The sequence below is a fragment of the Cuculus canorus genome, chromosome 1 (assembly GCF_017976375.1).
Source record: "Cuculus canorus isolate bCucCan1 chromosome 1, bCucCan1.pri, whole genome shotgun sequence".
Classification (NCBI taxonomy): domain Eukaryota; kingdom Metazoa; phylum Chordata; class Aves; order Cuculiformes; family Cuculidae; genus Cuculus; species Cuculus canorus.
In genome coordinates, this window is record NC_071401.1 from 136,681,731 (window position 1) to 136,698,258 (window position 16,528).

The following is a 16,528-nucleotide window of genomic DNA, read 5'->3' on the forward strand; positions in this document are numbered from 1 at the left end:
CAGCCACAGAACAGAGCACATGAAGCTAAGGCATGTAGCCTGCAATACCTATCATTGTTTGTTAGAAACTAAGAACCCATCATTTCTCTCATCCTACCAGCGATGCCTTGAAAACAAGAATATTGCTTTCTAAGTTGTTTCCCTATCCTCAAAGTACTCTGCAGCTCCCAAAACACAGCATAGATGGGACCCCACTGGGCCACTAGCCTTTCTGCAAGGAGCACTTTCTGCTGCAGAGATGCTAGCACGTATATAGGCATGATTTTTCTGAGCAGGGGTGCCTGCAGGAGACAAACTTGGAGATCACTTTGTTTTGGTATCAGATAGTTTCTTTGACTGTCAGGAGACCATGCACAGGCAGCAACAGCAAGCAGCAGCAGTTTTGGAGGTGATTTTAATCTGCTCCCCACTGCTCGGTGGATGCTCAACTTTTCCTAATCCAGACCAACTTGCTGCAAGTCATATCTTACATGGTGGTGGTCACCATCATCTTGCCTTTACTGAACCAAATACTCCAGGACTCAGCATTGGGAAGGTGGGGAGGGACTGTGCTGGATTTTGGGTAGGATCCAGACTGCTCCTGTGCCTCTACTCTCAGAAAGAACAACTTCATTTTGCCTGGATGCTATGCTTACCACACGTGTGTAACATGAGGATGGCACTGAACATCTCATGTTTGCAGAAAGCCAACAAAATAACCCTGTGATGACTAATTGCCACTTTCTTCATGAGGCTGTTCTACAGTCACATTCACATATTCAGAAAGACCTTTCAGAGTGGAAAGTCGAATAAATGCTGCAGAAAGTCATTATTGTATGGATTCTGTTGCACTGCTCCTGTGAGAGATAAAGGTTTCAATCTCAGCAGAGTAACATTGCAATAGCCTACAGCAACCCAAACCAGCTTGGATGTGAGGGTAGCTTTGATTTCACTACGCTGTATTGAGGTTACACCAAAATAACATTTTTGCTGCTGTTTTCTCCACTATTGCTAGCCCAACATAACCAGGAAGAAAAGACAAAGCTTTAATTGCCCTTTTAAGGAGTGAAATCCCACCACTCACATGTCTGCATTTAGCGACTCTTTCAGAGCAGAGGCAAGTTGCTCCAATTCACCTCTTTCCACAATCCTAGGTAAGATGTTTCTTGCTGGCAGAAGATGCTGGTATTGGCTAATACCAGCTCCCCAGAAAGCAGTGTTCTTGGAAAAGATCTCTGCCAGTCTGCATGGGAAGAGGGCTCTGGCAAGAGGACCAAAAACTGACACACAAGAGAACCACAGGACTCACAAGTCTTAAACAATGGCTGAGCAGTTTTTGCCAAGTCAATGGCTGTGCTCTGAACAGCTGGGAAAAAAAATGACCTGGCTGAGCACAACTGCTGAGTTTGGATTCAGACCAGCAAAACTCACTCTATCTGCAACATTGGAGAGCAGTGTTTGCTTGGGAGCATCACAGCGACTGCAGGTAATCCAGAGATGTGTAGACATGGAGATATTTTATTTTTATGCTAAGAAAAAATTGAGTTTATTAAAGTTGGCAGCTAATTTAGGAACTGGAAGCAGGTAAATTGCAGTTCTGGTCACAAAATAAATCATTCCACTACTACAGACATCTGAATAGTCATAACATGCTGCAAAAGGATGTTATGAACTGCAAAACAGGCTTAATGTAGATTGGGATACATAAAATATCAATGTAAATGACCCCAAAGAAATTTGTAGGTGAAAAAAATAAAACCAAAAAAGTAATTCATATTGAAAAGCCTTAAATATGAGAAAATGAAACAAAAATCAGCAAGAGTAAAAAGAAAATATTCTAACTGTGAAGTGAGAAAAACAATCACACTAGATGCTTTGGGACAGCTATAGTATCAGAAATATCCATGAATCTGTGAAGCAGATGTGATGGAAGGGTTGCAGAAGGCAAAGTATTAGTGTCAGAAAATGTAGGATCTACTGTATCTAGTGCAAACGCGGATTATGCTGATGCATCGGTGGCCTCTTGTGTGTTTGTACAGCTGTGGACCTTTCACAGCTCCAGCAGCACACACACATAGCGTGACTGCAGCAGAAGCCTGCAAGACAGTTCTAATCAAAAGCTATCGCTACCAGATGGGGTTTCTGGAGAGCTGCTATAACTGAACTGGAGGCTCTAGCAAAGTTCCCAGCAAGCAGCTGTCCACTCTGTTAAACGTAATGGGAAAGGCTGCCAAAAGCACAAGTTTGCATGCTTGCCAGCAAAGCCAAGGACTGGCTGTGGGCCTGCCAAGACAATTGGGTTGTCAGAGAAGTGTACAGCCCTGGCTTTTCTGCTGCTTTCAGACTAGAACTCCAGGGTTGCTGTTCTGGCATTTTTACAGAAGAGGGGGAAAAAAAATATAAGACACACCTGAAGTGGATACAAACAAAAAAAACAAACAAAAAATGCAAAGCACAAAAAGGGAGGAAGAAAACAGAAAGCCAAAATTAAAGAGACAGTGCTTACATCAAAAAATAAACTGCAAATTGTCAGACTAAATCAAAGATAGATCAAGATGGATCATCTTGGCTCCAGAGGAGCATGACTTTAAGAGAAAAAATGAATGCAGGGAGATTTCAGTTCTTCCTTCACTTCTTTCAAAGTTAGTTAAAATCAAGCAAAAAAAAAAAAAAAAAGAAAAAACCCAACAATCCACTTCCACTAATTCTCTCCTGAGCCTCTCATGTGAATAGAACACTCTGCTACACATTTTACACTGCTTTGCAAAAATTATTTCAGAGGCTCTGAAATTTATGTGTTATTTTCAACAGTTCAACAATTCCAAGGCACTCACATGGGAAACTTCTACATCACAACAGAGTCTTTTCCTTTGAGCCAGCCCCAAGCTTTAGACACTGAACAAAGATCAGAGCCCTGATACAATGTCCCAGCTAGCCGTAGAGGGGACACTAAGGACAGACCCCTGCATTGCTTTGCTCTAGCTAGGGTACCTCTGAACTTTTGCCCGAAGGCTTACCCTCCTGAGATTTCTGAACCTGTTTTTCATGAAAAAAAACAATGCCACTAGTTAGCAAAAAGCCCATGCCTTACTCCAAATCAAGACAGCATGCTCATCCATTGCTCTTACTTCATATATTTCACTAATGCTCTTCCTCTCCTCAGTCTTGTACCTATCTGCCCCAGATAGAACAGGATTTACTGGTGGTGGTTTTCCTCTTACACTTTTACCAGAACATCTCAGGCTGTAATTTCCATGTTTTCAAATACATGGATCATAGGAGCTGCTTCTTGGCTGCTACCATGAGTGTGAACAGCATGACTGTTTTAGGAAACCCACAATATCCCCACCACATCAAAATAGACTACCCGTTGTAGTAACAACTACACACTTCAAGACATTATCTTCATCTATCAGGATGTATTAGATGAATGCCCATGCAATCCTTACATACCCATTTGCTCTGTGGAGGTCATCTTAATTACTTGCAAAAAAAAGATTCTCTCTGGTGACAGCTCCTTTTTTGATGACTTGTTTATAACACTGCAGTCAGTGACTAATGTGCATTTTGCAAAAAGCTTTATGTCCTATGCTCTGCCCTGAAACCCCCTTGGCAGGGTAGAGCAGGAAATTTAAAAGCTGCTTAAATCTCTTGTTTTGCTGATACCAGTAAGGCAGGGGGATATGGATAAGCTCTGCATTGACCCAATTCAAACTCAGCAAATAGAGTGCTTACTTCATGCCCTTCTTTGTAGCCCACATGTCAGTCCAAGGGAAGTGCAGGAAGTGCTTCCATCCCACACTGGTGGATGTCACTACCTCATCTCAAACTGCCCTAGTGCTCTCACCTGGCTGATGTGCACAGGCAGACAAAAGGACTGTGCTTGCTGTAGTGCACCCAGCATTTAGGAAGGCACCTTTCTACATTTTTCAGCTCTAATACCACTATCGAGATACCTGTCAATATACCATAGCCACAATGGGTTTTTCGTTTGAGGTGGAAGATATAACTGACTAGTTAGACACAGTATGTGTGACTGCACGGTCCCGTCTGCTTTCAAACCCCCAGCACTACCTTACTATGTCTTAGTCTGTGAGCTTCAAGAACCCTACGTTTTGGAGCCTGTGCTTTCAGACCCAGACAAATACCAAGTCAGCCTTCATGACTGATGTGGTGCTCCATGTCATATCATGGGGATGCCAAAAGTCAGGCTTGGAAACTGAAAGTAAGAAAACTCCAACCAATGTACTGCTTTTGCCTTCCACACAGACCTCAAATGACTGCACCTCATTCTATAACTGACCGAGTTCGCAAATCCAGATTCCAAGACTGTGAAAGTTCTGTAGATGCTTTTGGTTCACTTTACTTACCATAACTACTGGCAACAATTTTCTTCACATTCACAAAGCAGAAACTAAAAGCATTATACGTTCCAAAGCCTTCTTTCAACAGATGGGCCCAGAGAGTACAGCTATACCAATAAATTATGCCTAGTGATTTCTTTGGGCCCTGTGCCAGTCTTACCCACATTCATAATTAATAACCTCCTATCCAAACCTAGAGACTGGCATACAAGGTGCTTTTTGGAATGGTCCCTGGATTGTCCTAATTCCTAAACTGTGCCTGGCAAACATTTGGGATGCTCCCAGCTGGCAAAGGCATGGGATCATGCTGACAGCTTACTAGTATAAACAGTTGTGTTCCTGTGCCTTGGAGCCAGCCCAGGCACCATGGAGTTTACTAGCATAGATGCAGCCATAAAATTTCTGTCAATGACAAATAGTGGACCATAACTCATCTTTATTTCTCCAGCATAGGAATCCACTGAGGAAAACCCAAAACACCAGCAGCCACTATGTTACACTACATTTAGACCCATCTCCCCCTAGTGAAATAACTGTCTCTTACTCTGGCGTTTACTGCTGTATTCAAGGCATTATTCAGCCACCAAACAGCCTTACATGTGTTTAGACAAAAAGCTTTTTGCATGGACCTCTAAGTGTTATACAAACCTGCCCCCCCCCCCCCCCCATTCAGATATCAGCCAGTGTCAACAGCTGTGAATAATTGTTGCATTAATCAGTTACATGGGATTTGTCCTCCTGGACTCCTGCATTTGCTAATATACCTCTTGCAGAATAATAGGAAAGCTCTGTAAGAGGAATTTACTTCTTTCAGGAGAACAAAACAACAAAACTATCTGCATAGCCAGCTTTATTTTTACTGATTTTGAAAGAATGATTTTTCTGCAAGTGTAAAAGAAAGCGCCTGCCCAAGTGGAGCATGATTCTTAGAGAGAGAGCAAAGAGACAGCTGCTGAAAAACAGGTCCAAGCAATGCCTCAATCTGAATTTAGTAACTGTCCAGAATTTAGCTAACCCATCACTGGATACTTTTGAAAATTCAGACCTTAATTTTTGTTGTTATAACAAAAAGTTAAGATTAGGTATTCAGCACTCAGATTCAAATCTGAAAAAAAGACATGGCAAGAGCATATCAATAACTTTCAACACTAAACTCTGCTAATGAATCATATTTCATACATGCTTCTCCAACACAGCTCAGGTAGCACTTGAGTATAGCTTAGTCTTACTCTGGAAATCTGTCTTTGACTCGGTAAATGTATATTAACCCTTTACAAACAACAATAAGAGCCTGAAAACAATATTGAAAGCTTACAGGGGTGTTGATCATTCCAAATAATTTTAACAGAAATGTAAATTACTAGCAATATTTTTCAAAAAATATTTCTGGACAATTTCATTTCTGCTCTTTTCAAATCCAACTGAAGTAGAGTTCCTAATTGTCTTGCAGATTTTCAGTGAGCTGACCTTGAACTCAGCTTTCATTTTTATTAATTCTGTATAATTTTTCTAGAAATCTTGCTACTATTCTCTTTAAAACCTAACAATCTGTCCACAAGTTTCTCTAACGCAGAAGTGAACTTTTCACTTTACATGTCAGATTTACATGGTTCACAACCAATCTGAAATTGGAAAAGTCTGGTTCATATCTGTTTCATTAATTACATGGCAAAAGGATTATGAACTATTGGATACGGATTTAAATATGAACACATTCCTTCTAATTGCATTATATCTAGAGACAGACTTCAACAATCATATTTCTTAATGAGAAGCAGAAAGGAAGAAGAAAACATTGCTCTGGTGGTTTATGAAGTAGTAAACACTGTGCTCTCTAAACAAGCTGCAAAAAGAGGTCCACCTATTCCTCCTTGTAAGGAACATTTCCACGTTTTCCTCCAGAATCTTTCCTTGCTGAAACTTTCAGCTTTAACTGGACTAGAAGTCAGCATTTTCAAGAGAGAAACACATCTGTGAATCTACACAAAACGCATCCTGGGGACAGGAGCCAAGTGAAAGCCTTGAAAACCCTGTCCTTTCAACACAGAAGTAAGACTAAAGCAGAATATAGTTGGTTCTGTATTAGTTCATTAGTAATGCTAAATGCATGTGCAGATCTGCATATAGATAAGAGGGCAATTTGATAATATATATATTAAAAAAAAGAAAGAAAAACAAAAAGAAGAAGAAAAGAAACACATAACTAACGATCTTGTCTGAATTGTTTCCATACTACCAAAGCATTGCTGATGCAGTGTTGAACACAAGACTCTTGGCTAGTGACCAGAAACTGCCCAAGCAATTTCCATCAATTGCTGGTTACTCAATGTTTCAATAGTTGAAAGGGAAATTATTATCTGGTTTGAACTTGAACCAAACAAAGAGTATTTTAGGCCAGAAAATCAGCTAAGTGTGACCAAAAAAAAAAAGGATACAAAAGTCAACCACCTTTAGTTACTGGACTTGCAGATCTCATTTTTATTTACATCCCCTCTGCTTCAACTCTCTGCATTTCAGACACTTTCACAAACTTTGCCTACTAATCAATTCTATTCTACTCTCAATTTTACACTGGAGATGATATTTTATTTAACACCCTCCATAAACCATTTTCATTAGCCTCCAGGCATTACCCTGCTGGCTCCAGAGACTATGAATTATTTCTGCTTCTTGGAGTCTACATTATGATTGGATGATACTCTTTTACCTGACAGCTTTGCTGCTTACTTAGCTGGATGGTGATCAAAATTATAAGGCCATTCTTGAGGTGCACAAGAGAGAAAAGAAAGAGATCTGCTCTATTTATTTCAGGTGCACAGTCTGTATCCCTACATACCAAAGTTTTCCCAGCCACGTATGTGATTCCTATATGCACACACAGGATACTGTGGCCAGGGTGGATTACAGCACTCTTCTCTCTTCCGTATTAAGTCCAGAGAAGAAAAACTCCCTACCCAGAAAAGAGAATTTTAATACACTCTCTGTATTAGGTTACTTCTGTGCCTTGTACTACAGCATGGAGGGGCATGCCAAAGGGACTGGTAAATCACTCTCTGGATTTTGATGCAGTTCCTAGAGCAGGTGGGCCTTGGGGAACATTGCAGATGTGCCAGCAAGGGTGCCTGTGAAATCTGTCAGACAGGAGATTTAAGGGTGTCGTAGCAGAAGACACACACCAGTTCACAAACATCACTTGTGATACCAAACAGTTTTTCTTTATAAGGCTCCCTTCTACTTTGCACATAGTATTTTAGACCATTTAGCTTGCCCCCATTCTATGGGCTTATACTGCTGTCAGTAAATTCTGAATATGGCCAGCCTATGCCAGTCTTGGATGGAAAAGGTTGCATAATATTTGTTTCCACTTCCTAAATACATCTGCTCTGAGGTCTGTCTAGTGCCAGCAGGGTTTGCAGAATTAATCCCAGGGTATTTGTGAACTCAGGATTGCACATGCTTTTATAAATATTAAGTTTTATAACAGGATTATGCAGCAGATAATACCCATCTGGATTAAGGATGGATACTTGTTTTTGTCAGAAGTGCGACACTGACATTATCTACAAAAGCACCCTTTTATCGGTATTGGTTTTCTGTACTCCTCACTGTGTAGTACGCTGATGTATGTGACTTATACTCCTGACATATTTAGGGCTGTCAATATTCAAAGTTACAGAGCGTTAAGGTGAAGTGGAGCAAAGTACGGTGTGGCATAGACGTAGAGCAGCAGTAAGTCAGAAACTGTATTGCTTTTCTTTTTTATCATCATTCCTTGCATGCCTTATATTGAGGCATTATTTTGAAATTATTTTGGAGGTTTTATAATGAGGCATACAAATGTAGAAGATCTTTACAAAGCCATCAACTATCAGTACTTCAGTGTCTAAATGTCTGGTTTGCCCATGCGTGAGAAAGAAGACATCTGAATCTTTGTGCAAGAGCCCAGGGTTTAAGAACACCAAGCCTCAAACAGCAGCAGTCACTTTCCCCTCCCATCCTTGCACTGCTGAGAGGATTAAAGAGAAAGAGAAGCTTAATGCAAAGCAGCCTGGAGCAACGCATGGGGAGTTTTCTGAGGAGGGAAATTACTGACTGAGTTTGTTTCCACTGTGTTCAGAGAGGCAGGACATTGGGTGCAACCTTTGAAAATAAAGAAGGTGACATTGACAAAAAAAAAAAAATCTGTCACATTTGTTATGATTTTGTCCTCTTCGTGTTTACTGCTTGCAGGAAAAGGGGGGGGAACCTAGCAGTTTCCTAAGGAGGTCCTATCTCAAAAAAGATCAAGTGTGGACTGGCTGTTGTGGGGCGGGGGAATACAAACTTCCCAACTCTTTTGGCATGTACAGTACTCAGTGTAACCCTACAGACACCTAAAGTCATGGCACTTTATTTCCAAAAGACAAAGTCCAAAATCTGCCTGACACATTCATCAAAAGCTCAGAACAACAGTTTTGTTATGCTAGGCCTTGGGTGCTTAGAAGAGCACAACTAATAGAGAGAACAGACAAACAGGATGTTTTTAGATATTCATTTGTCTTCAGTTGCAAAGGTCCTAACATGCCATTGAGGAGCTTCCCTACCCCAAAGCATTTCAGTGTGATATATTGCTCTTGTCCTGGGAAAAGCAATAGAGTTATCAAAGTGAAGCAGAGCCTAGAATACCAGTAGAATTATGCCAGAAGAGATACTATCTTAGAAAGACACCAAAACCCAAATTAGGATGATGAAGTTGAGGTATAAGCCCAAATCAAATGAACAAACTGGACAGATGCTGAGGTGCAGCCACCGGAGGATCTTACAAGCATGTGCTTTCCTGTGCTTTTACACTGACAGCCATGGACTGTTGGTGGGTTCTGTAGCAAATCTCCAGACCCTCTGAGAAGAATAGCATTCTGGTAAGACCAACAGAGACAGCACCCTCCAGCTTTTTGTCTCTACCATCCCTTTGATAGCTTCAAAGTAGTCTACTATAATGACTGTGATCAATAATACAACCTGTTGAATTACAGCCAGTTCAACCCAGGACTGGCTTTCTGTTAACATTACTTTGGAGATGGCATCACAATAGCTGGCAATGACAATTCATGACCACTAATACTTCAATATATTTCATTTATATTGATAGAAATTGACTGGAAGAGACAGAGCAGGACTGCAAAAATCAGCTGGAGTGCTGTTAGTCCCAGTTACATGATATTAACAGGCACCTAATCTGTCAAAATTTGAACTAAAATTATGTTTCTAAGCACAGGATAAACAATGCCAGTCATTGTTATAGCATAAAATTGAGAGCAATACATTCTGAAATATACAATATATGAGTTGGGTTTCTTTTGGTGGCTAGGTTTTATTTTATTTGGAGGGAGAAAGGAGCGGATTGCCTCCCAAGATGGAGGCAATTTTTCCATAGCCTCCATTTCTGCAATTTCTGTCAGTTCCAGTGCTGCTTTTCATTGGATGAGCATTCATTTTCAATGGTATGACTATGAATCAGGTTTTAGAATATAAGACACTAATGTGTGCAATGGAAGCACTCTAAATGCTGATGTTGATGCCCTATACTGTATAATGCTGTAAAATCTTCCTGTACTTAAAATGGACCTAAAGTAGTGCCCTGGTAATAAAGAAAGGGATAAGCACTTCAAGGGCACAGCTCATCCGATCTAGTTTAGGACACTTGCTGCACTTGAAGAGATGCCTATTTCTCCTCACTGAGTCCAAGTGGGCCATCTCAGGGGCCACAGCAGGATCTGGTGCACTGACGAGGCTGCTCCAAACCTAGGCAAACTCACTATGCAGCATGAGGATCAAAAATAGTCACTTGCCTTCACTGCCTTAGCAGCCTAAGTTTGTGGCTGCCTGCTCTAGTTTTTCCTCCTTCTCTCTCTTTTCTATTTCTGTCTAAAGACCTAAGTACAGACTGTTTCAGAGCAGAGCACACCCTGCCAAAATGCTGCCAATCTTTGATATTAACACTTAGACTTAGGACCCACTAACTAGAGGGTACTTGCACAGATACCTGTGAAAGTTTGTCTAGAGACACTCAGTGGATCATACCAAACTAAGGTTATGCATTTACTCCAGGTTTTTAATTATTCTTCCTATTTCCCCAAGAAGCATTCGAGGTTACTAATATAAATGTCTGAGGAAATTTACATAAAATTATATCTGAAAGAACTACCTCCAAAGCACAGTAAATCATTAGGCCAAGCACTTCAGAATTAGAAAACATAAGAAACAAGACTGTCTGTGCAACATTCAGCTCCCAGCTCCTTCCACTTCCCCTGTGCACTTGCTCTGTGAATAACATACATTTTTTTTTCCCCAAACACAGATCTTTTCATTGTACACTGAATAAATAGTTATTTATATTTCTTTTTTATTCAGTGCAGTTGCCCTGAGCTTTCCAGGGTTCATACCATCAAAATATGCACTGATGAAAAAGTATGTGCTTCCTCCAGGCTACTTTTCCTGCTTTTTTCCTTTCAGATCTGCCTCTGTCTGTCAAATACCTTTAATGCAGAGCAGCAGTTTTAGCAATGCCTGCAGATATTGGAGTGGAAACAAACAGAGAGATGAGAGGATGTGAAACCTGTGACTAGAGCCAGGGGAGTGGGCAGGGAGCACCATAAATGGCAAGATCCAGAAGGGAGGTAGAAGGTTGGAGACTTGAAAGGAGTGGGAGGTAGCAAGAGGTTGGAAATGAAATGGAGCAAAAAAAGGCAAAGAGCGGTATACTCAAAAAAATGGGTAAGATTAAATGTTTGAGCAGGGTTGGCCGCAGCAGATGGGAGCAGGAAGGGATTTGGAAGGCAAAGAGAAAACCAGCCTTCACCCATTGGGGTCCCAGCCCCATGGAAAGGGGAAACACTCCATCACTCAGGCCCCAGCCATCCTGGCACTGCCCAGCCAGCCTGTACCATCTGCTGCCTGCAAAGGGGATACACACCTGTACACTGCCTGGTCATCCTTCTTCATGTCAGGCTTGAGCAAAAGAAAATTTGGACTTGCAAAAGGAAACAGTGAGGTCCCTTGGGCTGTTGAACAGCCCCACTGAAGAAATAATTATAGTTTCATCGTGTAGTTTGTTTTTGGCCAACGTTACGAAAAGAAGTGCTTTTACATGTGGCCATCTGGAACGGAAAAGAGATTTAGGAAGAAATTCTTTCCTCCCTTGCAATGATACTGGTAAAATGCAATTGCTCTAGTCTCCTGCCGTTCATGGAAAAGGAAATGCAAGCTGTTCCCTTGGCAGTCTTGTCACAGGCATAAAGGAACAGAGCTTCACATCTTGTAGTAGCATCCTACATCCAGACAAGTTTGGGGATCGACTCTCTGGGACACACTTTGTCACACAGCAGTATTATTCACATCTCTACTACCAACAGCATAATTCAGGCTGGAGAGATGTCTGGAGCCCAGACCTAACTTTGGCATTGGGGTAGGTAGCTCAAGCTTTGTCCAGTCCCATTCTGGGTATAGGCCGGAGACCCTACATCTGCCTGGGTGCCTGGTTTGCTGTCCGGTGAACCTTACAGCAATTTTTTTTTTCCTTATAATTAATGAGACATTCCCTTTCTGTAACCTCTGGCTGCTGCCTCTCATCCTTTCACTGTTACCTTTGAGAGGAGCATGACTGCTGTATCTCACCTTCCCAGCAGTAAGTTGAAGCTGCCCTTACAGACTTCCTTTTTCAGGCTGAGTAAGTGGGCTGCTGCCCCTGTTCTCTTTGGGTGTTCTGTTCTCTCACTGCACAGCCATACCACCTTTCTCTGTAGTCACTCCAAATTTTTAAGTATCCTTGTTGTACCAAGGCATTTAACATCAGATGTAGTACTCCAGATGTTGACTCACAATTACCTCACATAGAATAATTCCATAACTAATGTTCCTGGCTACACTATGTGGTTGGCAGTTATTGCAAGTCTATGCTGTTGACTTACTGTTCAACATACTGTTCACCAGAGCCCAGGCCCTCTTGTTGCAAAGGCTGTACCCTAGCCTACTGGCATCTGTCCCGTGTGAAAAACTTTGCACTCGTCTTTTTCTATCAGTCATGAGCATTGCTGACAGCTGATATCTCTAACAATTATTCATTGAGACAGTTAATAATTCCAAGAGCTAAATCATATTTGACAGGGCACATGCAATCTAAGCCAAAAGTACCATGTAAGTCAAAGAACCTAAGGCCATGCTGGTGTCATTCATGATTTTCTTTGATAGTCATGTTTTCGTTTACTCTTTCCCAGTTCCCAGACATGTCTGCTATGTTGCCAAACGTGGTTTCTCTCATTGAGCATTTGTCAGTAGACAACAAGTGTTCACAATGGCAATGAATGGTAGATTTAGAGATGAATGTGAGAAAAGAAAATGGTTAACACTGAATGGCAAGTGCTCAGTCTAATAGATGGATTATCAGATTTTTTAAACTGCTTTTGCTAACCATGTTCAGAATGTTGAAGCCTTCAAATTAAATCTCGTTTCAATAACTTGAATGAAAACATTTTTGAGAGTTTTACCCTGAAAAACACATTAATCCAAGATAAAAATACTCAGTTAATGCATAGGATTGTAAAAGAGATTGTGATAGAACTATTTTGAACTTTGTGTTGTCTCTCCCATGCATATTTTAAGTCTCATCTCCTTGCTAGAAAAAGTTCCATTCACTTGATTTTCAAGTACTTCGTTATATTTTAAAATACTTCTTTTTAAATTTAAACACCACACAGTCTGATGATGATTTGGCATACACAGTTGTATAACATTTTTAGTATCATGACAGATCATTTCTAAATCAGGGATTCTGAATAGCTGTTCCTCATCCTTTACAATGTTTTTCCTTTAGTAATTCTGTGTAAGACAGTAAAAGAATATTCCCTCACTTGGGAAAGTAGACTATGTCTTATGAAATATTTTTTTATAATAACGTGTATAGATTGATGTCAACATCTACATCTGTAAGTATCACCAGTTCTCATTCTAAATAGTGAATACAAATTTCCAAGAAATCTATGCATATATCCAGCCTGAAAATTATCTGGAATCTTTTTTTGCAGTACTGAATTATTCTTTAGCAGTATGTACGTATGTTTGCCTACTTTTTAACTATTTTGCAAGTTGTCTACATTGCTGGTACTGATTAAGAAAGCCCTAGGTTTTCACTCATTTGTGAGAACATAATAAAGGAAAAGCACAAGGTAGATGAACCGACAGATCAAATTATTGAAAATAATACAGGGGATTTTTTGAGAATTGGATCAAAATTCGGTCAACAAGGACTAACACACATTACAGTCTTATTCCTGTTAAATACCTACAAAATAAAAGAAATCTGTAGCAGAGCAGACCAGAGCAAATCATTCCATTTCACAGTGTCTTTCAAGGTAATGAAATTAATTTTTTTTCTTCTTTAGAAAAGAAGCCCAAGCAGATCTTCTTTTCACAGAAAGCAATTATGTCCTAGTATTCTTTATAAAAGATATCCAAAGATATAGGGTTTTAATTTAAATCTCTCTTTAGTCAGAAGTCTACTTTAGGTATCTTAGGCCTTCTCATGAAAACTCAGGTTGTATATAGAAATTAAATAGAACAATTACATTAAGGAAAACACAAAGACAAAAACATTCTAATTCTAAATTTTAGTTTCAGTTGCTAAACTGACCAGTCTTGTAGATCTTGAGGTTGTCTTGGAAGTGGCTTATAGTTGGAGATGAGTAAGGTCTGATTTGACAGCCATTGAAAATAGTGAAAAGAAACCTCGTAATTTAATATCCATAAGAATCTAAGGGTTCTATCTCAAAAAGAAAGAAGGACCAGAAAGACCACAGGGAATAGCAACAGAAATAATCACAGTGACTGAACAGCTTTCATTAAAAACAACTAAATAGGCTATGCAGTCTTAGTCTGGGGGAGAGAAGATTCAGGGCCTTTGGCTTGATAGATGGAGAAAAAATGGCACTACATGATAGGAAGTTAATTACCACACTGAATGGGCAATACAGAAAGACAGTTTATGAAGTATTGATTTAATCAAGATGGATATAATGCAGCCTCTCATAGTTGTGGACTTACAATATCCTCACTAAGGCAAAATGTCGTGGTGACCTGTGACTAGTGTTCAGCTGGTTGAAATTCTATAGGTAGGGTAGGGCAGCTCATTTCTTTCAAGATACCAATTCTCTCTGCTAGCATTTTTCAAAATACACTAAAAATATTTTACCTCAAAATCCATGAGACTGGGAAGAATTAGTCCTTGTTGACAGATAGCAGCAATTTCACATAAAGTTGTCAATCAGTTTGAGGGGTTAAGCAGGCAATCTGTAGCAGAAATCACAAGTGAATGCCTTTCTCTTAAGTTCTATGTGTCTTCTGAAAACCTCTACTTGAAGTTGTTACTCACATAACACAAACAACTTCCGTAGTCGTTAGGAAGACAGCACATGCTGTACGTCAACTGCTACATAATGGAGCATAAAATATCTTTGTTGCTGAACAGGCTCAAGCAAACATGCCACAGCCAACTGGTAGATCCCTGTGCAAAAGTCTGATGTAACAAGTTCATAAATCTTCTGAACAGGTAGGCACAATTGCATGAGATGGGAACACCTCCATTAAACCATACTGATTAATGTCACAGTACTTGTACCACAGCTCTCGCTGACAACAGGTCTTTTCATTTAGGCATGTATTTTCTACCACATATCCAAGTCAAGCAGCAGAAGATGCATAACATTTCTGCTAAAATGCCATGAAGAAGTGAACTGGTAAATAGATAGAGGAAACAGGCATTCAGAATCCAAAGTGCTTAAGTAACATTCTTGTCAAGCTGTCCAAGCTGAGTATATGACAGCGAGTTGGAAATCTGCGTAGAAGAGGATCTAAAGTGAGATACCAAGAGAATTTCCTGCATTCGGTAGGTTTCTTTGGTCCCAGCAGTGACCTTCCCTATGACATTCAAGCATCTCCTGTCAAAGTCAGATGGAGGGAGTCTGAGGTATTGATACTGTTGACATTTTGCCTTTCCACAGAATATTTTCATACAAGGAATGAATATTAGCTTATCAAGCTTAAAGGAGTAGGATGAAGAGGCACAGGGCTAAAAAAGTACCTGAGATCAATGGTATAGGTAAGTTAAGTTCCCTTATGGAGGGAAAAACCTAGTAGTAACTGCGAGATATAGCTTTCAAGTAGCACTTCACCAGCTGAAATTGAAAGTAGCTTCACGGACTTGGAAATTTGACTTAGATTTCCCATCATCCAAGGCAGTATTGACAATTTTCATCACACAAGCTAGAACACAACAGAGACACCCTGCAAGGAAGTTTCCATCCATTGTCAACTCACCTGGCAGATGTCCTTGGAGGGAGCAAGTTCTTTTTTGAGCCCCCATTGACCTTTATCCCTCCTTGTAGCATGAAGAAATCTAGTGAGCATCCTAGATGGAGAAGGTATATTATGAAAACTAAGAAACATCAAATGAAAAGAACAAGGAGCTCTTATTTACTCACCGGATAAGAAAATGCATTTAGGAAAAGGAAATAAATGTTCTAGAGAGCCAAGGAAATGTGTCACCTGAGGATTTCCAGCACAAACATAATCACTGGGACTTTGTCTCCAACTGGCCTCAGCAATTTATATTTGCCCACACCTGAGTGAACTGGAAGTTAAACAGTCTCTCACCTGTCTTCACTTGGCAGTTCTTTGAAAAAAAACAATCACAGCTGAAATAAAGGGAGCTTCTATCTTCCCTTAGCAAAGACCATCTTTGCTATGCATAATTCTTGCAATAAAATTAAGATAGATAGAGATGCTTGCTTTTTTGTATCTATCAGGCTGAGGAACTCTATCAGGCCAGGACCATTTCATCCTGTATCTTCCACTGGTTTTAAAGGAGGGAGAGGAGGAGTGGAGGTTTAAAGTGAGAGGGGACATTTTCATAATTGTAAAAATAGCTCATTGTCAAACTACAGCTATCTTGAGAAGGCTTGTGCTCACAAAATATAGCTTGAAAATCTAAAGACACCTAAGCTAGGTCAAGCAGATGTTCAGATACCAGAATCACCATTTGCTTTAGAAAATGTACTCAAGGCTCTTATGTGGGTATTAGACTGAGCACTGAAACATCCAGTCCAAGTACATAGGATCATAGGATTCAGTTACACTGATTTGAGTGCAGAATGGGA

General features: G+C 40.2%; 1 protein-coding gene across 4 annotated transcripts in view; it reads right to left on the reverse strand.

Moving 5' to 3' along the window:
- ST8SIA1 (ST8 alpha-N-acetyl-neuraminide alpha-2,8-sialyltransferase 1) overlaps positions 1-16,528 on the reverse strand; it is a 192,302-nt gene that overhangs the window by 39,546 nt on the left and 136,228 nt on the right. Inside the window, exon 6 of one of the 4 annotated variants that reach the window (XR_008450438.1) lies at positions 15,691-15,780. The exons of the other annotated variants lie outside the window; for them this stretch is intronic. The gene's annotated coding sequence lies outside the window, so the exon portion shown is untranslated. Of the gene's footprint in view, positions 1-15,690; positions 15,781-16,528 lie in introns of those variants that run through there. 4 annotated transcript variants of the gene reach the window in all.